Raw genomic sequence first — 21,940 nt, 5'->3', positions numbered from 1 at the left:
CTTATTAAGGCTTCATTGGATCTATGGGGTGGAATCTTAGTGAGGCTTCATTGGATCTATGGGGTGGAATCTTATTAAGGCTTCAGTGGATCTATGGGGTGGAATCTTATTAAGGCTTCAGTGGATATATGGGGTGGAATCTTATTAAGGCTTCATTGGATCTATGAGGTGGAATCTTTGTGAGGCTTCATTGGATCTATGAGGTGGAATCTTAGTGAGGCTTCATTGGATCTATGGGGTGGAATCTTATTAAGGCTTCATTGGATCTATGGGGTGGAATCTTATTAAGGCTTCAGTGGATCTATGGGGTGGAATCTTATTAAGGCTTCATTGGATCTATGGGGTGGAATCTTATTAAGGCTTCATTGGATCTATGGGGTGGAATCTTATTAAGGCTTCATTGGATCTATGGGGTGGAAGCTATTTAAGGCTTCATTGGATCTATGAGGTGGAATCTTATTAAGGCTTCATTGGATCTATGAGGTGGAATCTTAGTAAGGCTTCAGTGGATCTATGGGGTGGAATCTTATTAAGGCTTCAGTGGATCTATGGGGTGGAATCTTATTAAGGCTTCATTGGATCTTTGGGGTGGAAACTTATTAAGGCTTCATTGGATCTATGGGGTGGAATCTTAGTAAGGCTTCAGTGGATCTATCGGGTGGAATCTTATTAAGGCTTCATTGGATCTTTGGGGTGGAAACTTAGTAAGGCTTCAGTGGATCTATCGGGTGGAATCTTATTAAGGCTTCATTGGATCTATGGGGTGGAATCTTATTAAGGCTTCATTGGATCTATGGGGTGGAATCTTAGTAAGGCTTCAGTGGATCTATCGGGTGGAATCTTATTAAGGCTTCATTGGATCTATGGGGTGGAATCTTAGTAAGGCTTCATTGGATCTTTGGGGTGGAAACTTAGTAAGGCTTCACTGGATCTATCGGGTGGAATCTTATTAAGGCTTCATTGGATCTATGGGGTGGAATCTTATTAAGGCTTCATTGGATCTATGAGGTGGAATCTTAGTAAGGCTTCAGTGGATCTATGGGGTGGAATCTTATTAAGGCTTCAGTGGATCTATGGGGTGGAATCTTATTAAGGCTTCATTGGATCTTTGGGGTGGAAACTTAGTAAGGCTTCACTGGATCTATCGGGTGGAATCTTATTAAGGCTTCATTGGATCTATGGGGTGGAATCTTATTAAGGCTTCAGTGGATCTATCGGGTGGAATCTTATTAAGGCTTCATTGGATCTTTGGGGTGGAAACTTAGTAAGGCTTCAGTGGATCTATCGGGTGGAATCTTATTAAGGCTTCATTGGATCTATGGGGTGGAATCTTATTAAGGCTTCATTGGATCTATGGGGTGGAATCTTAGTAAGGCTTCATTGGATCTATGGGGTGGAATCTTATTAAGGCTTCATTGGATCTATGGGGTGGAATCTTATTAAGGCTTCATTGGATCTTTGGGGTGGAAACTTAGTAAGGCTTCAGTGGATCTATGAGGTGGAATCTTATTAAGGCTTCATTGGATCTATGAGGTGGAATCTTATCAAGGCTTCAGTGGATCTATGAGGTGGAATCTTTTTAAGGCTTCATTGGATCTATGGGGTGGAATCTTAGTGAGGCTTCATTGGATCTATGAGGTGGAATCTTATTAAGGCTTCATTGGATCTATGAGGTGGAATCTTAGTGAGGCTTCATTGGATCTATGAGGTGGAATCTTATTAAGGCTTCATTGGTTCTATGAGGTGGAATCTTATTAAGGCTTCATTGGATCTATGGGGTGGAATCTTAGTAAGGCTTCAGTGGATCTATCGGGTGGAATCTTATTAAGGCTTCATTGGATCTATGGGGTGGAATCTTATTAAGGCTTCAGTCGATCTATGAGGTGGAATCTTATTAAGGCTTCAGTGGATCTATGGGGTGGAATCTTATTAAGGCTTCAGTGGATCTATGAGGTGGAATCTTATTAAGGCTTCAGTGGATCTATGAGGTGGAATCTTATTAAGGCTTCATTGGATCTATGAGGTGGAATCTTATTAAGGCTTCATTGGATCTATGAGGTGGAATCTTAGTAAGGCTTCAGTGGATCTATGAGGTGGAACCTTAGTAAGGCTTCAGTGGATCTATGAGGTGGAATCTTAATAAGGCTTCAGTGGATCTATGGGTGGAATCTTAGTAAGGCTTCAGTGGATCTATGGGGTGGAATCTTAGTAAGGCTTCAGTGGATCTATGAGGTGGAATCTTAGTAAGGCTTCAGTGGATCTATGAGGTGGAATCTTATTAAGGCTTCAGTGGATCTATGGGGTGGAATCTTATTAAGGCTTCATTGGATCTATGAGGTGGAATCTTAGTAAGGCTTCATTGGATCTATGGGGTGGAATCTTAGTAAGGCTTCAGTGGATCTATGAGGTGGAAACTTAGTAAGGCTTCAGTGGATCTATGGGGTGGAATCTTATTAAGGCTTCATTGGATCTATGAGGTGGAAGCTTAGTAAGGCTTCATTGGATCTATGAGGTGGAATCTTAGTAAGGCTTCAGTGGATCTATGGGGTGGAATCTTATTAAGGCTTCATTGGATCTATGGGGTGGAATCTTATTAAGGCTTCATTGGATCTATGAGGTGGAATCTTAGTAAGGCTTCATTGGATCTATGAGGTGGAATCTTATTAAGGCTTCATTGGATCTATGAGGTGGAATCTTAGTAAGGCTTCATTGGATCTATGAGGTGGAATCTTATTAAGGCTTCATTGGATCTATGGGGTGGAATCTTATTAAGGCTTCATTGGATCTATGAGGTGGAATCTTAGTAAGGCTTCATTGGATCTATGAGGTGGAATCTTATTAAGGCTTCATTGGATCTATGGGGTGGAATCTTATTAAGGCTTCATTGGATCTATGAGGTGGAATCTTAGTAAGGCTTCATTGGATCTATGAGGTGGAATCTTATTAAGGCTTCATTGGATCTATGGGGTGGAATCTTATTAAGGCTTCATTGGATCTATGAGGTGGAATCTTAGTAAGGCTTCATTGGATCTATGAGGTGGAATCTTATTAAGGCTTCAGTGGATCTATGAGGTGGAATCTTATTAAGGCTTCAGTGGATCTATGAGGTGGAATCTTATTAAGGCTTCAATGGATCTATGAGGTGGAACCTTAGTAAGGCTTCAGTGGATCTATGAGGTGGAATCTTAATAAGGCTTCAGTGGATCTATGGGTGGAATCTTAGTAAGGCTTCAGTGGATCTATGGGGTGGAATCTTAGTAAGGCTTCAGTGGATCTATGAGGTGGAATCTTAGTAAGGCTTCAGTGGATCTATGAGGTGGAATCTTATTAAGGCTTCAATGGATCTATGAGGTGGAACCTTAGTAAGGCTTCAGTGGATCTATGAGGTGGAATCTTAATAAGGCTTCAGTGGATCTATGGGTGGAATCTTAGTAAGGCTTCAGTGGATCTATGGGGTGGAATCTTAGTAAGGCTTCAGTGGATCTATGAGGTGGAATCTTAGTAAGGCTTCAGTGGATCTATGAGGTGGAATCTTAGTAATGCTTCAGTGGATCTATGAGGTGGAATCTTATTAAGGCTTCATTGGATCTATGAGGTGGAATCTTAGTAAGGCTTCAGTGGATCTATGAGGTGGAAACTTAGTAAGGCTTCAGTGGATCTATGGGGTGGAATCTTATTAAGGCTTCAGTGGATCTATGGGGTGGAATCTTATTAAGGCTTCATTGGATCTATGAGGTGGAAGCTTAGTAAGGCTTCATTGGATCTATGAGGTGGAATCTTAGTAAGGCTTCAGTGGATCTATGGGGTGGAATCTTATTAAGGCTTCATTGGATTTATGGGGTGGAATCTTATTAAGGCTTCATTGGATCTATGAGGTGGAATCTTATTAAGGCTTCATTGGATCTATGAGGTGGAATCTTAGTAAGGCTTCAGTGGATCTATGAGGTGGAATCTTAGTAAGGCTTCAGTGGATCTATGGGGTGGAATCTTATTAAGGCTTCATTGGATCTATGGGGTGGAATCTTATTAAGGCTTCATTGGATCTATGAGGTGGAATCTTAGTAAGGCTTCATTGGATCTATGAGGTGGAATCTTATTAAGGCTTCATTGGATCTATGAGGTGGAATCTTAGTAAGGCTTCATTGGATCTATGAGGTGGAATCTTATTAAGGCTTCATTGGATCTATGAGGTGGAATCTTATTAAGGCTTCATTGGATCTATGAGGTGGAATCTTATTAAGGCTTCATTGGATCTATGAGGTGGAATCTTATTAAGGCTTCAGTGGATCTATGAGGTGGAATCTTATTAAGGCTTCATTGGATCTATGGGGTGGAATCTTATTAAGGCTTCATTGGATCTATGAGGTGGAATCTTATTAAGGCTTCAGTGGATCTATGGGGTGGAATCTTATTAAGGCTTCATTGGATCTATGGGGTGGAATCTTATTAAGGCTTCAGTGGATCTATGAGGTGGAATCTTATTAAGGCTTCATTGGATCTATGGGGTGGAATCTTAGTGAGGCTTCATTGGATCTATGGGGTGGAATCTTATTAAGGCTTCAGTGGATCTATGGGGTGGAATCTTATTAAGGCTTCAGTGGATCTATGGGGTGGAATCTTATTAAGGCTTCAGTGGATCTATGGGGTGGAATCTTATTAAGGCTTCAGTGGATCTATGGGGTGGAATCTTATTAAGGCTTCAGTGGATCTATGGGGTGGAATCTTATTAAGGCTTCAGTGGATCTATGGGGTGGAATCTTATTAAGGCTTCAGTGGATCTATGGGGTGGAATCTTATTAAGGCTTCATTGGATCTATGGGGTGGAATCTTAGTGAGGCTTCATTGGATCTATGGGGTGGAATCTTATTAAGGCTTCAGTGGATCTATGGGGTGGAATCTTATTAAGGCTTCAGTGGATCTATGGGGTGGAATCTTATCAAGGCTTCAGTGGATCTATGAGGTGGAAACTTATTAAGGCTTCAGTGGATCTATGGGGTGGAATCTTAATAAGGCTTCAGTGGATCTATGGGGTGGAATCTTATTAAGGCTTCAGTGGATCTATCGGGTGGAATCTTAGTAAGGCTTCAGTGGATCTATGAGGTGGAATCTTAGTAAGGCTTCAGTGGATCTATGGGGTGGAATCTTAGTAAGGCTTCAGTGGATCTATGAGGTGGAATCTTAATAAGGCTTCAGTGGATCTATGGGGTGGAATCTTAGTAAGGCTTCAGTGGATCTATGGGGTGGAATCTTAGTAAGGCTTCAGTGGATCTATGAGGTGGAATCTTAGTAAGGCTTCAGTGGATCTATGGGGTGGAATCTTAGTAAGGCTTCAGTGGATCTATGGGGTGGAATCTTAGTAAGGCTTCAGTGGATCTATGGGGTGGAATCTTAGTAAGGCTTCAATGGATCTATGAGGTGGAACCTTAGTAAGGCTTCAGTGGATCTATGGGGTGGAATCTTAGTAAGGCTTCAGTGGATCTATGAGGTGGAATCTTAGTAAGGCTTCAGTGGATCTATGAGGTGGAATCTTAGTAATGCTTCAGTGGATCTATGAGGTGGAATCTTATTAAGGCTTCAGTGGATCTATGGGGTGGAATCTTAGTAATGCTTCAGTGGATCTATGAGGTGGAAACTTAGTAATGCTTCAGTGGATCTATGAGGTGGAATCTTAGTAAGGCTTCAGTGGATCTATGAGGTGGAATCTTAGTAATGCTTCAGTGGATCTATGAGGTGGAAACTTAGTAAGGCTTCAGTGGATCTATGGGGTGGAATCTTATTAAGGCTTCATTGGATCTATGAGGTGGAAGCTTAGTAAGGCTTCATTGGATCTATGAGGTGGAATCTTAGTAAGGCTTCAGTGGATCTATGGGGTGGAATCTTATTAAGGCTTCATTGGATCTATGGGGTGGAATCTTATTAAGGCTTCATTGGATCTATGAGGTGGAATCTTAGTAAGGCTTCATTGGATCTATGAGGTGGAATCTTAGTAAGGCTTCAGTGGATCTATGGGGTGGAATCTTATTAAGGCTTCATTGGATCTATGGGGTGGAATCTTATTAAGGCTTCATTGGATCTATGGGGTGGAATCTTATTAAGGCTTCATTGGATCTATGGGGTGGAATCTTAGTAAGGCTTCATTGGATCTATGGGGTGGAATCTTATTAAGGCTTCATTGGATCTATGGGGTGGAATCTTATTAAGGCTTCATTGGATCTATGGGGTGGAATCTTATTAAGGCTTCATTGGATCTATGAGGTGGAATCTTAGTGAGGCTTCATTGGATCTATGAGGTGGAATCTTAGTAAGGCTTCAGTGGATCTATGAGGTGGAATCTTAGTAAGGCTTCAGTGGATCTATGGGGTGGAATCTTATTAAGGCTTCATTGGATCTATGAGGTGGAATCTTAGTAAGGCTTCAGTGGATCTATGAGGTGGAATCTTATTAAGGCTTCATTGGATCTATGAGGTGGAATCTTATTAAGGCTTCATTGGATCTATGGGGTGGAATCTTAGTGAGGCTTCAGTGGATCTTTGGGGTGGAATCTTAATAAGGCTTCAGTGGATCTATGGGGTGGAATCTTATTAAGGCTTCAGTGGATCTATCGGGTGGAATCTTAGTAAGGCTTCAGTGGATCTATGAGGTGGAATCTTAGTAAGGCTTCAGTGGATCTATGAGGTGGAATCTTAATAAGGCTTCAGTGGATCTATGGGATGGAATCTTAGTAAGGCTTCAGTGGATCTATGGGGTGGAATCTTAGTAAGGCTTCAATGGATCTATGAGGTGGAACCTTAGTAAGGCTTCAGTGGATCTATGAGGTGGAATCTTAAAAAGGCTTCAGTGGATCTATGGGTGGAATCTTAGTAAGGCTTCAGTGGATCTATGGGGTGGAATCTTAGTAAGGCTTCAGTGGATCTATGAGGTGGAATCTTAGTAAGGCTTCAGTGGATCTATGAGGTGGAATCTTAGTAATGCTTCAGTGGATCTATGAGGTGGAATCTTATTAAGGCTTCAGTGGATCTATGGGGTGGAATCTTATTAAGGCTTCATTGGATCTATGAGGTGGAATCTTAGTAAGGCTTCATTGGATCTATGGGGTGGAATCTTAGTAAGGCTTCAGTGGATCTATGAGGTGGAAACTTAGTAAGGCTTCAGTGGATCTATGGGGTGGAATCTTATTAAGGCTTCATTGGATCTTTGAGGTGGAAGCTTAGTAAGGCTTCATTGGATCTATGAGGTGGAATCTTAGTAAGGCTTCAGTGGATCTATGGGGTGGAATCTTAGTGAGGCTTCATTGGATCTATGAGGTGGAATCTTAGTGAGGCTTCATTGGATCTATGAGGTGGAATCTTATTAAGGCTTCAGTGGATCTATGGGGTGGAATCTTAGTGAGGCTTCATTGGATCTATGAGGTGGAATCTTAGTGAGGCTTCATTGGATCTATGAGGCGGAATCTTATTAAGGCTTCAGTGGATCTATGAGGTGGAATCTTAGTAAGGCTTCAGTGGATCTATGAGGTGGAATCTTATTAAGGCTTCATTGGATCTATGAGGTGGAATCTTATTAAGGCTTCAGTGGATCTATGAGGTGGAATCTTAGTAAGGCTTCAGTGGATCTATGAGGTGGAATCTTAGTAAGGCTTCATTGGATCTATGAGGTGGAATCTTATTAAGGCTTCATTGGATCTATGGGGTGGAATCTTAGTGAGGCTTCATTGGATCTATGAGGTGGAATCTTATTAAGGCTTCATTGGATCTATGAGGTGGAATCTTATTAAGGCTTCATTGGATCTATGAGGTGGAATCTTATAAAGGCTTCAGTGGATCTATGGGGTGGAATCTTAGTGAGGCTTCATTGGATCTATGGGGTGGAATCTTATTAAGGCTTCAGTGGATCTATGGGGTGGAATCTTATTAAGGCTTCAGTGGATCTATGGGGTGGAATCTTATTAAGGCTTCAGTGGATCTATGAGGTGGAATCTTAGTAAGGCTTCAGTGGATCTATGAGGTGGAATCTTATTAAGGCTTCATTGGATCTATGGGGTGGAATCTTAGTGAGGCTTCATTGGATCTATGGGGTGGAATCTTATTAAGGCTTCAGTGGATCTATGGGGTGGAATCTTATTAAGGCTTCAGTGGATCTATGGGGTGGAATCTTATTAAGGCTTCAGTGGATCTATGAGGTGGAATCTTAGTAAGGCTTCAGTGGATCTATGAGGTGGAATCTTAGTAAGGCGTCATTGGATCTATGGGGTGGAATCTTAGTAAGGCTTCATTGGATCTATGGGGTGGAATCTTAATAAGGCTTCAGTGGATCTATGGGTGGAATCTTAATAAGGCTTCAGTGGGTCTATGGGGTGGAATCTTAGTAAGGCTTCAATGGATCTATGAGGTGGAACCTTAGTAAGGCTTCAGTGGATCTATGAGGTGGAATCTTATTAAGGCTTCATTGGATCTATGAGGTGGAATCTTATTAAGGCTTCATTGGATCTATGAGGTGGAATCTTAGTGAGGCTTCATTGGATCTATGAGGTGGAATCTTATTAAGGCTTCATTGGATCTATGAGGTGGAATCTTATAAAGGCTTCATTGGATCTATGAGGTGGAATCTTAGTAAGGCTTCAGTGGATCTATGAGGTGGAATCTTATTAAGGCTTCATTGGATCTATGAGGTGGAATCTTATTAAGGCTTCATTGGATCTATGAGGTGGAATCTTATAAAGGCTTCAGTGGATCTATGAGGTGGAATCTTATTAAGGCTTCAGTGGATCTATGGGGTGGAATCTTAGTGAGGCTTCATTGGATCTATGGGGTGGAATCTTATTAAGGCTTCAGTGGATCTATGGGGTGGAATCTTATTAAGGCTTCAGTGGATCTATGGGGTGGAATCTTATTAAGGCTTCAGTGGATCTATGAGGTGGAATCTTAGTAAGGCTTCAGTGGATCTATGAGGTGGAATCTTATTAAGGCTTCATTGGATCTATGGGGTGGAATCTTAGTGAGGCTTCATTGGATCTATGGGGTGGAATCTTATTAAGGCTTCAGTGGATCTATGGGGTGGAATCTTATTAAGGCTTCAGTGGATCTATGGGGTGGAATCTTATTAAGGCTTCAGTGGATCTATGAGGTGGAATCTTAGTAAGGCTTCAGTGGATCTATGAGGTGGAATCTTAGTAAGGCTTCATTGGATCTATGGGGTGGAATCTTAGTAAGGCTTCATTGGATCTATGGGGTGGAATCTTAATAAGGTTTCAGTGGATCTATGGGTGGAATCTTAGTAAGGCTTCAGTGGATCTATGGGGTGGAATCTTAATAAGGCTTCAGTGGATCTATGGGGTGGAATCTTAGTAAGGCTTCAATGGATCTATGAGGTGGAACCTTAGTAAGGCTTCAGTGGATCTATGAGGTGGAATCTTAATAAGGCTTCAGTGGATCTATGGGGTGGAATCTTAGTAAGGCTTCAGTGGATCTATGAGGTGGAATCTTAGTAAGGCTTCAGTGGATCTATGAGGTGGAATCTTAATAAGGCTTCAGTGGATCTATGGGTGGAATCTTAGTAAGGCTTCAGTGGATCTATGGGGTGGAATCTTAGTAAGGCTTCAGTGGATCTATGAGGTGGAATCTTAGTAAGGCTTCAGTGGATCTATGAGGTGGAATCTTAGTAATGCTTCAGTGGATCTATGGGGTGGAATCTTAGTAAGGCTTCAGTGGATCTATGGGGTGGAATCTTAGTAAGGCTTCAATGGATCTATGAGGTGGAACCTTAGTAAGGCTTCAGTGGATCTATGAGGTGGAATCTTAATAAGGCTTCAGTGGATCTATGGGTGGAATCTTAGTAAGGCTTCAGTGGATCTATGGGGTGGAATCTTAGTAAGGCTTCAGTGGATCTATGGGGTGGAATCTTAGTAAGGCATCATTGGATCTATGGGGTGGAATCTTAGTAAGGCTTCAGTGGATCTATGAGGTGGAAACTTAGTAAGGCTTCAGTGGATCTATGGGGTGGAATCTTATTAAGGCTTCAGTGGATCTATGAGGTGGAATCTTATTAAGGCTTCAGTGGATCTATGGGGTGGAATCTTATTAAGGCTTCAGTGGATCTATGGGGTGGAATCTTATTAAGGCTTCATTGGATCTATGGGGTGGAATCTTAGTAAGGCTTCATTGGATCTATGAGGTGGAATCTTAGTAAGGCTTCAGTGGATCTATGAGGTGGAAACTTAGTAAGGCTTCAGTGGATCTATGGGGTGGAATCTTATTAAGGCTTCATTGGATCTATGAGGTGGAATCTTATTAAGGCTTCAGTGGATCTATGGGGTGGAATCTTATTAAGGCTTCATTGGATCTATGGGGTGGAATCTTATGAAGGCTTCATTGGATCTATGAGGTGGAATCTTAGTAAGGCTTCATTGGATCTATGAGGTGGAATCTTATTAAGGCTTCATTGGATCTATGAGGTGGAATCTTAGTAAGGCTTCAGTGGATCTATGAGGTGGAATCTTAGTAAGGCTTCATTGGATCTATGAGGTGGAATCTTATTAAGGCTTCAGTGGATCTATGAGGTGGAATCTTAGTAAGGCTTCAGTGGTTCTATGGGGTGGAATCTTATTAAGGCTTCATTGGATCTATGAGGTGGAATCTTAGTAAGGCTTCATTGGATCTATGAGGTGGAATCTTATTAAGGCTTCAGTGGATCTATGAGGTGGAATCTTAGTAAGGCTTCAGTGGTTCTATGGGGTGGAATCTTAGTAAGGCTTCAGTGGATCGTTGAGGTGGAATCTTATTAAGGCTTCATTGGATCTATGAGGTGGAATCTTAGTGAGGCTTCAGTGGATCTATGGGGTGGAATCTTATTAAGGCTTCAGTGGATCTATGAGGTGGAATCTTATTAAGGCTTCAGTGGATCTATGGGGTGGAATCTTATTAAGGCTTCAGTGGATCTATGGGGTGGAATCTTATTAAGGCTTCAGTGGATCTATGAGGTGGAAACTTATTAAGGCTTCATTTGATCTATGGGGTGGAATCTTATTAAGGCTTCAGTGGATCTATGGGGTGGAATCTTAGTGAGGCTTCATTGGATCTATGGGGTGGAATCTTATTAAGGCTTCATTGGCTCTATGGGGTGGAATCTTATTAAGGCTTCAGTGGATCTATGGGGTGGAATCTTAGTGAGGCTTCAGTGGATCTATGAGGTGGAATCTTATTAAGGCTTCATTGGATCTATGAGGTGGAATCTTAGTGAGGCTTCATTGGATCTATGAGGTGGAATCTTAGTGAGGCTTCATTGGATCTATGAGGTGGAATCTTAGTGAGGCTTCATTGGATCTATGAGGTGGAATCTTAGTGAGGCTTCAGTGGATCTATGAGGTCGAATCTTATTAAGGCTTCATTGGATCTATGAGGTGGAATCTTTGTGAGGCTTCATTGGATCTATGAGGTGGAATCTTAGTGAGGCTTCATTGGATCTATGGGGTGGAATCTTATTAAGGCTTCATTGGATCTATGAGGTGGAATCTTAGTGAGGCTTCATTGGATCTATGAGGTGGAATCTTAGTGAGGCTTCAGTGGGTCTATGAGGTGGAATCTTAGAAAGGCTTCAGTGGATCTATGAGGTGGAATCTTATTAAGGCTTCAGTGGATCTATGGGGTGGAATCTTATTAAGGCTTCATTGGATCTATGGGGTGGAATCTTATTAAGGCTTCATTGGATCTATGGGGTGGAATCTTATTAAGGCTTCATTGGATCTATGGGGTGGAATCTTATTAAGGCTTCATTGGATCTATGGGGTGGAATCTTATTAAGGCTTCATTGGATCTATGGGGTGGAATCTTATTAAGGCTTCATTGGATCTATGGGGTGGAATCTTATTAAGGCTTCAGTGGATCTATGAGGTGGAAACTTATTAAGGCTTCATTTGATCTATGGGGTGGAATCTTATTAAGGCTTCAGTGGATCTATGGGGTGGAATCTTAGTGAGGCTTCATTGGATCTATGGGGTGGAATCTTATTAAGGCTTCATTGGCTCTATGGGGTGGAATCTTATTAAGGCTTCAGTGGATCTATGGGGTGGAATCTTAGTGAGGCTTCAGTGGATCTATGAGGTGGAATCTTATTAAGGCTTCATTGGATCTATGAGGTGGAATCTTAGTGAGGCTTCATTGGATCTATGAGGTGGAATCTTAGTGAGGCTTCATTGGATCTATGAGGTGGAATCTTAGTGAGGCTTCATTGGATCTATGAGGTGGAATCTTAGTGAGGCTTCAGTGGATCTATGAGGTCGAATCTTATTAAGGCTTCATTGGATCTATGAGGTGGAATCTTTGTGAGGCTTCATTGGATCTATGAGGTGGAATCTTAGTGAGGCTTCATTGGATCTATGGGGTGGAATCTTATTAAGGCTTCATTGGATCTATGAGGTGGAATCTTAGTGAGGCTTCATTGGATCTATGAGGTGGAATCTTAGTGAGGCTTCAGTGGGTCTATGAGGTGGAATCTTAGAAAGGCTTCAGTGGATCTATGAGGTGGAATCTTATTAAGGCTTCAGTGGATCTATGGGGTGGAATCTTATTAAGGCTTCATTGGATCTATGGGGTGGAATCTTATTAAGGCTTCATTGGATCTATGGGGTGGAATCTTATTAAGGCTTCATTGGATCTATGGGGTGGAATCTTATTAAGGCTTCATTGGATCTATGGGGTGGAATCTTATTAAGGCTTCATTGGATCTATGGGGTGGAATCTTATTAAGGCTTCATTGGATCTATGAGGTGGAATCTTATTAAGGCTTCAGTGGATCTATGAGGTGGAATCTTATTAAGGCTTCATTGGATCTATGAGGTGGAATCTTATTAAGGCTTCATTGGATCTATGAGGTGGAATCTTATTAAGGCTTCATTGGATCTTTGGGGTGGAATCTTATTAAGGCTTCAGTGGATCTATGGGGTGGAATCTTATTAAGGCTTCATTGGATCTATGAGGTGGAATCTTATTAAGGCTTCATTGGATCTATGAGGTGGAATCTTATTAAGGCTTCATTGGATCTATGAGGTGGAATCTTATTAAGGCTTCAGTGGATCTATGAGGTGGAATCTTATTAAGGCTTCATTGGATCTATGGGGTGGAATCTTATTAAGGCTTCATTGGATCTATGAGGTGGAATCTTATTAAGGCTTCATTGGATCTATGAGGTGGAATCTTATTAAGGCTTCAGTGGATCTATGAGGTGGAATCTTATTAAGGCTTCATTGGATCTATGGGGTGGAATCTTAGTGAGGCTTCATTGGATCTATGGGGTGGAATCTTATTAAGGCTTCAGTGGATCTATGGGGTGGAATCTTATTAAGGCTTCAGTGGATATATGGGGTGGAATCTTATTAAGGCTTCATTGGATCTATGAGGTGGAATCTTAGTGAGGCTTCATTGGATCTATGGGGTGGAATCTTATTAAGGCTTCATTGGATCTATGGGGTGGAATCTTATTAAGGCTTCAGTGGATCTATGGGGTGGAATCTTATTAAGGCTTCATTGGATCTATGGGGTGGAATCTTATTAAGGCTTCATTGGATCTATGGGGTGGAATCTTATTAAGGCTTCATTGGATCTATGGGGTGGAAGCTATTTAAGGCTTCATTGGATCTATGAGGTGGAATCTTATTAAGGCTTCATTGGATCTATGAGGTGGAATCTTAGTAAGGCTTCAGTGGATCTATGGGGTGGAATCTTATTAAGGCTTCAGTGGATCTATGGGGTGGAATCTTATTAAGGCTTCATTGGATCTTTGGGGTGGAAACTTATTAAGGCTTCATTGGATCTATGGGGTGGAATCTTAGTAAGGCTTCAGTGGATCTATCGGGTGGAATCTTATTAAGGCTTCATTGGATCTTTGGGGTGGAAACTTAGTAAGGCTTCAGTGGATCTATCGGGTGGAATCTTATTAAGGCTTCATTGGATCTATGGGGTGGAATCTTATTAAGGCTTCATTGGATCTATGGGGTGGAATCTTAGTAAGGCTTCATTGGATCTTTGGGGTGGAAACTTAGTAAGGCTTCACTGGATCTATCGGGTGGAATCTTATTAAGGCTTCATTGGATCTATGGGGTGGAATCTTATTAAGGCTTCATTGGATCTATGAGGTGGAATCTTAGTAAGGCTTCATTGGATCTTTGGGGTGGAATCTTAGTAAGGCTTCATTGGATCTATGGGGTGGAATCTTAGTAAGGCTTCATTGGATCTTTGGGGTGGAAACTTAGTAAGGCTTCACTGGATCTATCGGGTGGAATCTTATTAAGGCTTCATTGGATCTATGGGGTGGAATCTTATTAAGGCTTCATTGGATCTATGAGGTGGAATCTTAGTAAGGCTTCAGTGGATCTATGGGGTGGAATCTTATTAAGGCTTCAGTGGATCTATCGGGTGGAATCTTATTAAGGCTTCATTGGATCTTTGGGGTGGAAACTTAGTAAGGCTTCAGTGGATCTATCGGGTGGAATCTTATTAAGGCTTCATTGGATCTATGGGGTGGAATCTTAGTAAGGCTTCATTGGATCTATCGGGTGGAATCTTATTAAGGCTTCATTGGATCTATGGGGTGGAATCTTATTAAGGCTTCATTGGATCTTTGGGGTGGAAACTTAGTAAGGCTTCAGTGGATCTATGAGGTGGAATCTTATTAAGGCTTCATTGGATCTTTGGGGTGGAAACTTAGTAAGGCTTCAGTGGATCTATCGGGTGGAATCTTATTAAGGCTTCATTGGATCTATGGGGTGGAATCTTATTAAGGCTTCATTGGATCTATGGGGTGGAATCTTAGTAAGGCTTCAGTGGATCTATCGGGTGGAATCTTATTAAGGCTTCATTGGATCTATGGGGTGGAATCTTATTAAGGCTTCAGTGGATCTATGGGGTGGAATCTTATTAAGGCTTCAGTGGATCTATGGGGTGGAATCTTATTAAGGCTTCATTGGATCTATGAGGTGGAATCTTATCAAGGCTTCAGTGGATCTATGAGGTGGAATCTTATTAAGGCTTCATTGGATCTATGGGGTGGAATCTTATTAAGGCTTCATTGGATCTATGGGGTGGAATCTTATTAAGGCTTCAGTGGATCTATGAGGTGGAATCTTTTTAAGGCTTCATTGGATCTATGGGGTGGAATCTTAGTGAGGCTTCATTGGATCTATGAGGTGGAATCTTATTAAGGCTTCATTGGATCTATGAGGTGGAATCTTAGTGAGGCTTCATTGGATCTATGAGGTGGAATCTTATTAAGGCTTCATTGGTTCTATGAGGTGGAATCTTATTAAGGCTTCATTGGATCTATGGGGTGGAATCTTAGTAAGGCTTCAGTGGATCTATCGGGTGGAATCTTATTAAGGCTTCATTGGATCTATGGGGTGGAATCTTATTAAGGCTTCAGTCGATCTATGAGGTGGAATCTTATTAAGGCTTCAGTGGATCTATGGGGTGGAATCTTATTAAGGCTTCAGTGGATCTATGAGGTGGAATCTTATTAAGGCTTCAGTGGATCTATGAGGTGGAATCTTATTAAGGCTTCATTGGATCTATGAGGTGGAATCTTAGTAAGGCTTCAGTGGATCTATCGGGTGGAATCTTATTAAGGCTTCAGTGGATCTATGAGGTGGAATCTTATTAAGGCTTCAGTGGATCTATCGGGTGGAATCTTATTAAGGCTTCAGTGGATCTATGAGGTGGAATCTTATTAAGGCTTCAGTGGATCTATGGGGTGGAATCTTATTAAGGCTTCAGTGGATCTATCGGGTGGAATCTTATTAAGGCTTCAGTGGATCTATGAGGTGGAATCTTATTAAGGCTTCATTGGATCTATGAGGTGGAATCTTAGTGAGGCTTCATTGGATCTATGAGGTGGAATCTTATTAAGGCTTCATTGGATCTATGGGGTGGAATCTTATTAAGGCTTCAGTCGATCTATGAGGTGGAATCTTATTAAGGCTTCAGTGGATCTATGGGGTGGAATCTTATTAAGGCTTCAGTGGATCTATGGGGTGGAATCTTATTAAGGCTTCATTGGATCTATGAGGTGGAATCTTATTAAGGCTTCATTGGATCTATGAGGTGGAATCTTATTAAGGCTTCATTGGATCTATGAGGTGGAATCTTATTAAGGCTTCATTGGATCTATGAGGTGGAATCTTATTAAGGCTTCATTGGTTCTATGAGGTGGAATCTTATTAAGGCTTCATTGGTTCTATGAGGTGGAATCTTATTAAGGCTTCATTGGATCTGTGAGGTGGAATCTTATTAAGGCTTCATTGGATCTATGAGGTGGAATCTTAGTGAGGCTTCATTGGTTCTATGAGGTGGAATCTTATTAAGGCTTCAGTGGATCTATGGGGTGGAATCTTATTAAGGCTTCATTGGATCTATGAGGTGGAATCTTATTAAGGCTTCATTGGTTCTATGAGGTGGAATCTTATTAAGGCTTCATTGGTTCTATGGGGTGGAATCTTATTAAGGCTTCAGTGGATCTATGAGGTGGAATCTTAGTGAGGCTTCATTGGATCTATGAGGTGGAATCTTATTAAGGCTTCAGTGGATCTATGGGGTGGAATCTTATTAAGGCTTCATTGGTTCTATGAGGTGGAATCTTATTAAGGCTTCAGTGGCTCTATGGGGTGGAATCTTATTAAGGCTTCAGTGGATCTATGAGGTGGAATCTTAGTGAGGCTTCATTGGATCTATGAGGTGGAATCTTATTAAGGCTTCAGTGGATCTATGGGGTGGAATCTTATTAAGGCTTCATTGGATCTATGAGGTGGAATCTTAGTAAGGCTTCATTGGATCTATGAGGTGGAATCTTAGTAAGGCTTCATTGGATCTATGAGGTGGAATCTTAGTAAGGCTTCATTGGATCTATGAGGTGGAATCTTAGTAAGGCTTCATTGGATCTATGAGGTGGAATCTTAGTAAGGCTTCATTGGATCTATGAGGTGGAATCTTAGTAAGGCTTCAGTGGATCTATGGGGTGGAATCTTATTAAGGCTTCATTGGATCTATGGGGTGGAATCTTATTAAGGCTTCATTGGATCTATGAGGTGGAATCTTATTAAGGCTTCATTGGATCTATGAGGTGGAATCTTAGTGAGGCTTCATTGGATCTATGGGGTGGAATCTTATTAAGGCTTCAGTGGATCTATGAGGTGGAATCTTAGTGAGGCTTCAGTGGATCTATGGGGTGGAATCTTATTAAGGCTTCAGTGGATCTATGGGGTGGAATCTTAGTAAGGCTTCATTGGATCTATGAGGTGGAATCTTAGTGAGGCTTCATTGGTTCTATGAGGTGGAATCTTATTAAGGCTTCATTGGTTCTATGAGGTGGAATCTTATTAAGGCTTCAGTGGATCTATGGGGTGGAATCTTATTAAGGCTTCATTGGTTCTATGAGGTGGAATCTTATTAAGGCTTCAGTGGATCTATGAGGTGGAATCTTATTAAGGCTTCAGTGGATCTATGGGGTGGAATCTTATTAAGGCTTCATTGGTTCTATGAGGTGGAATCTTATTAAGGCTTCAGTGGATCTATGAGGTGGAATCTTATTAAGGCTTCAGTGGATCTATGGGGTGGAATCTTATTAAGGCTTCATTGGTTCTATGAGGTGGAATCTTATTAAGGCTTCAGTGGATCTATGGGGTGGAATCTTATTAAGGCTTCAGTGGATCTATGGGGTGGAATCTTATTAAGGCTTCAGTCGATCTATGAGGTGGAATCTTAGTAAGGCTTCAGTGGATCTATGGGGTGGAATCTTATTAAGGCTTCAGTGGATCTATGGGGTGGAATCTTATTAAGGCTTCAGTGGATCTATGGGGTGGAATCTTATTAAGGCTTCAGTGGATCTGTGAGGTGGAATCTTATTAAGGCTTCAGTGGATCTGTGAGGTGGAATCTTATTAAGGCTTCAGTGGATCTGTGAGGTGGAATCTTATTAAGGCTTCATTGGATCTATTGAGGTGGAATCTTATTAAGGCTTCAGTGGATCTGTGAGGTGGAATCTTATTAAGGCTTCATTGGATCTGTGAGGTGGAATCTTATTAAGGCTTCAGTGGATCTGTGAGGTGGAATCTTATTAAGGCTTCAGTGGATCTGTGAGGTGGAATCTTATTAAGGCTTCATTGGATCTGTGAGGTGGAATCTTATTAAGGCTTCAGTGGATCTGTGAGGTGGAATCTTATTAAGGCTTCAGTGGATCTGTGAGGTGGAATCTTATTAAGGCTTCAGTGGATCTTTGAGGTGGAATCTTAGTAAGGCTTCATTGGATCTATGGGGTGGGAATCTTATTAAGGCTTCATTGGATCTATGGGGTGGAATCTTATTAAGGCTTCATTGGATCTATGGGGTTGGAATCTTATTAAGGCTTCAGTGGATCTATGGGGTGGAATCTTATTAAGGCTTCATTGGATCTATGGGGTGGAATCTTATTAAGGCTTCAGTGGATCTTTGAGGTGGAATCTTAGTAAGGCTTCATTGGATCTATGGGGTGGAATCTTATTAAGGCTTCATTGGATCTATGGGGTGCAATCTTATTAAGGCTTCATTGGATCTATGAGGTGGAATCTTATTAAGGCTTCATTGGATCTATGAGGTGGAATCTTATTAAGGCTTCAGTGGATCTATGGGGTGGAATCTTAGTGAGGCTTCATTGGATCTATGGGGTGGAATCTTATTAAGGCTTCAGTGGATCTATGAGGTGGAATCTTATTAAGGCTTCAGTGGATCTATGAGGTGGAATCTTATTAAGGCTTCATTGGATCTATGGGGTGGAATCTTAGTGAGGCTTCATTGGATCTATGGGGTGGAATCTTATTAAGGCTTCAGTGGATCTATGGGGTGGAATCTTATTAAGGCTTCAGTGGATCTATGGGGTGGAATCTTAGTAAGGCTTCAGTGGATCTATGGGGTGGAATCTTATTAAGGCTTCATTGGATCTATGGGGTGGAATCTTATTAAGGCTTCAGTGGATCTATGGGGTGGAATCTTATTAAGGCTTCAGTGGATCTATGGGGTGGAATCTTATTAAGGCTTCATTGGATCTATGGGGTGGAATCTTATTAAGGCTTCAGTGGATCTATGGGGTGGAATCTTAGTGAGGCTTCATTGGATCTATGGGGTGGAATCTTATTAAGGCTTCAGTGGATCTATGAGGTGGAATCTTATTAAGGCTTCAGTGGATCTATGAGGTGGAATCTTATTAAGGCTTCATTGGATCTATGGGGTGGAATCTTAGTGAGGCTTCATTGGATCTATGGGGTGGAATCTTATTAAGGCTTCAGTGGATCTATGGGGTGGAATCTTAATAAGGCTTCAGTGGATCTATGGGGTGGAATCTTAGTAAGGCTTCAGTGGATCTATGGGGTGGAATCTTAGTAAGGCTTCAGTGGATCTATGAGGTGGAATCTTAATAAGGCTTCAGTGGATCTATGAGGTGGAATCTTAATAAGGCTTCAATGGATCTATGAGGTGGAATCTTATTAAGGCTTCAGTGGATCTATGAGGTGGAATCTTAATAAGGCTTCAATGGATCTATGAGGTGGAATCTTAATAAGGCTTCAATGGATCTATGAGGTGGAATCTTAATAAGGCTTCAGTGGATCTATGGGTGGAATCTTAGTAAGGCTTCAGTGGATCTATGGGGTGGAATCTTATTAAGGCTTCAGTGGATCTATGGGGTGGAATCTTAGTAAGGCTTCAGTGGATCTATGAGGTGGAATCTTAGTAAGGCTTCAGTGGATCTATGAGGTGGAATCTTAGTAAGGCTTCAGTGGATCTATGGGGTGGAATCTTATTAAGGCTTCATTGGATCTATGAGGTGGAATCTTATTAAGGCTTCAGTGGATCTATGGGGTGGAATCTTATTAAGGCTTCATTGGATCTATGAGGTGGAATCTTAGTAAGGCTTCATTGGATCTATGAGGTGGAATCTTAGTAAGGCTTCATTGGATCTATGAGGTGGAATCTTAGTAAGGCTTCATTGGATCTATGAGGTGGAATCTTAGTAAGGCTTCATTGGATCTATGAGGTGGAATCTTAGTAAGGCTTCATTGGATCTATGAGGTGGAATCTTAGTAAGGCTTCATTGGATCTATGAGGTGGAATCTTAGTAAGGCTTCAGTGGATCTATGGGGTGGAATCTTATTAAGGCTTCATTGGATCTATGGGGTGGAATCTTATTAAGGCTTCATTGGATCTATGAGGTGGAATCTTATTAAGGCTTCATTGGATCTATGGGGTGGAATCTTAGTAAGGCTTCATTGGATCTATGAGGTGGAATCTTAGTAAGGCTTCATTGGATCTATGAGGTGGAATCTTAGTAAGGCTTCAGTGGATCTATGGGGTGGAATCTTATTAAGGCTTCATTGGATCTATGGGGTGGAATCTTATTAAGGCTTCATTGGATCTATGAGGTGGAATCTTAGTAAGGCTTCATTGGATCTATGAGGTGGAATCTTAGTGAGGCTTCAGTGGATCTATGGGGTGGAATCTTATTAAGGCTTCATTGGATCTATGGGGTGGAATCTTATTAAGGCTTCATTGGATCTATGGGGTGGAATCTTATTAAGGCTTCAGTGGATCTATGAGGTGGAATCTTATTAAGGCTTCAGTGGATCTATGGGGTGGAATCTTATTAAGGCTTCAGTGGATCTATGGGGTGGAATCTTATTAAGGCTTCAGTGGATCTATGAGGTGGAATCTTATTAAGGCTTCAGTGGATCTATGAGGTGGAATCTTATTAAGGCTTCAGTGGATCTATGAGGTGGAATCTTATTAAGGCTTCATTGGATCTATGAGGTGGAATCTTATTAAGGCTTCAGTGGATCTATGAGGTGGAATCTTAGTGAGGCTTCATTGGATCTATGGGGTGGAATCTTATTAAGGCTTCAGTGGATCTATGGGGTGGAATCTTATTAAGGCTTCAGTGGATCTATGGGGTGGAATCTTATTAAGGCTTCATTGGCTCTATGGGGTGGAATCTTATTAAGGCTTCAGTGGATCTATGGGGTGGAATCTTAGTGAGGCTTCAGTGGATCTATGAGGTGGAATCTTATTAAGGCTTCATTGGATCTATGAGGTGGAATCTTAGTGAGGCTTCATTGGATCTATGAGGTGGAATCTTAGTGAGGCTTCATTGGATCTATGAGGTGGAATCTTAGTGAGGCTTCATTGGATCTATGAGGTGGAATCTTAGTGAGGCTTCAGTGGATCTATGGGGTCGAATCTTATTAAGGCTTCATTGGATCTATGAGGTGGAATCTTTGTGAGGCTTCATTGGATCTATGAGGTGGAATCTTAGTGAGGCTTCATTGGATCTATGGGGTGGAATCTTATTAAGGCTTCATTGGATCTATGAGGTGGAATCTTAGTGAGGCTTCAGTGGATCTATGAGGTGGAATCTTATTAAGGCTTCATTGGATCTATGAGGTGGAATCTTATTAAGGCTTCATTGGATCTATGGGGTGGAATCTTAGTAAGGCTTCATTGGATCTATGAGGTGGAATCTTAGTAAGGCTTCATTGGATCTATGAGGTGGAATCTTAGTAAGGCTTCAGTGGATCTATGGGGTGGAATCTTATTAAGGCTTCATTGGATCTATGGGGTGGAATCTTATTAAGGCTTCATTGGATCTATGAGGTGGAATCTTAGTAAGGCTTCATTGGATCTATGAGGTGGAATCTTAGTAAGGCTTCAGTGGATCTATGGGGTGGAATCTTATTAAGGCTTCATTGGATCTATGGGGTGGAATCTTATTAAGGCTTCATTGGATCTATGGGGTGGAATCTTATTAAGGCTTCAGTGGATCTATGAGGTGGAATCTTATTAAGGCTTCAGTGGATCTATGAGGTGGAATCTTATTAAGGCTTCATTGGATCTATGAGGTGGAATCTTATTAAGGCTTCAGTGGATCTATGAGGTGGAATC

General features: G+C 41.4%; 1 protein-coding gene across 2 annotated transcripts in view; it reads left to right on the top strand.

The window, feature by feature from the left end:
* Positions 1 to 21,940, top strand: part of LOC137432063 (papilin) — a 200,703-nt gene that overhangs the window by 21,977 nt on the left and 156,786 nt on the right. The window lies entirely within an intron of this gene.

Source organism: Myxine glutinosa, chromosome 1 (genome assembly GCF_964187855.1).
Source record: "Myxine glutinosa chromosome 1, kmMyxGlut1.1, whole genome shotgun sequence".
Classification (NCBI taxonomy): Eukaryota; Metazoa; Chordata; class Myxini; order Myxiniformes; family Myxinidae; genus Myxine; species Myxine glutinosa.
Note: the sequence above shows the minus strand (reverse complement) of the source record. Positions and strands in the feature narration are given on the sequence as shown.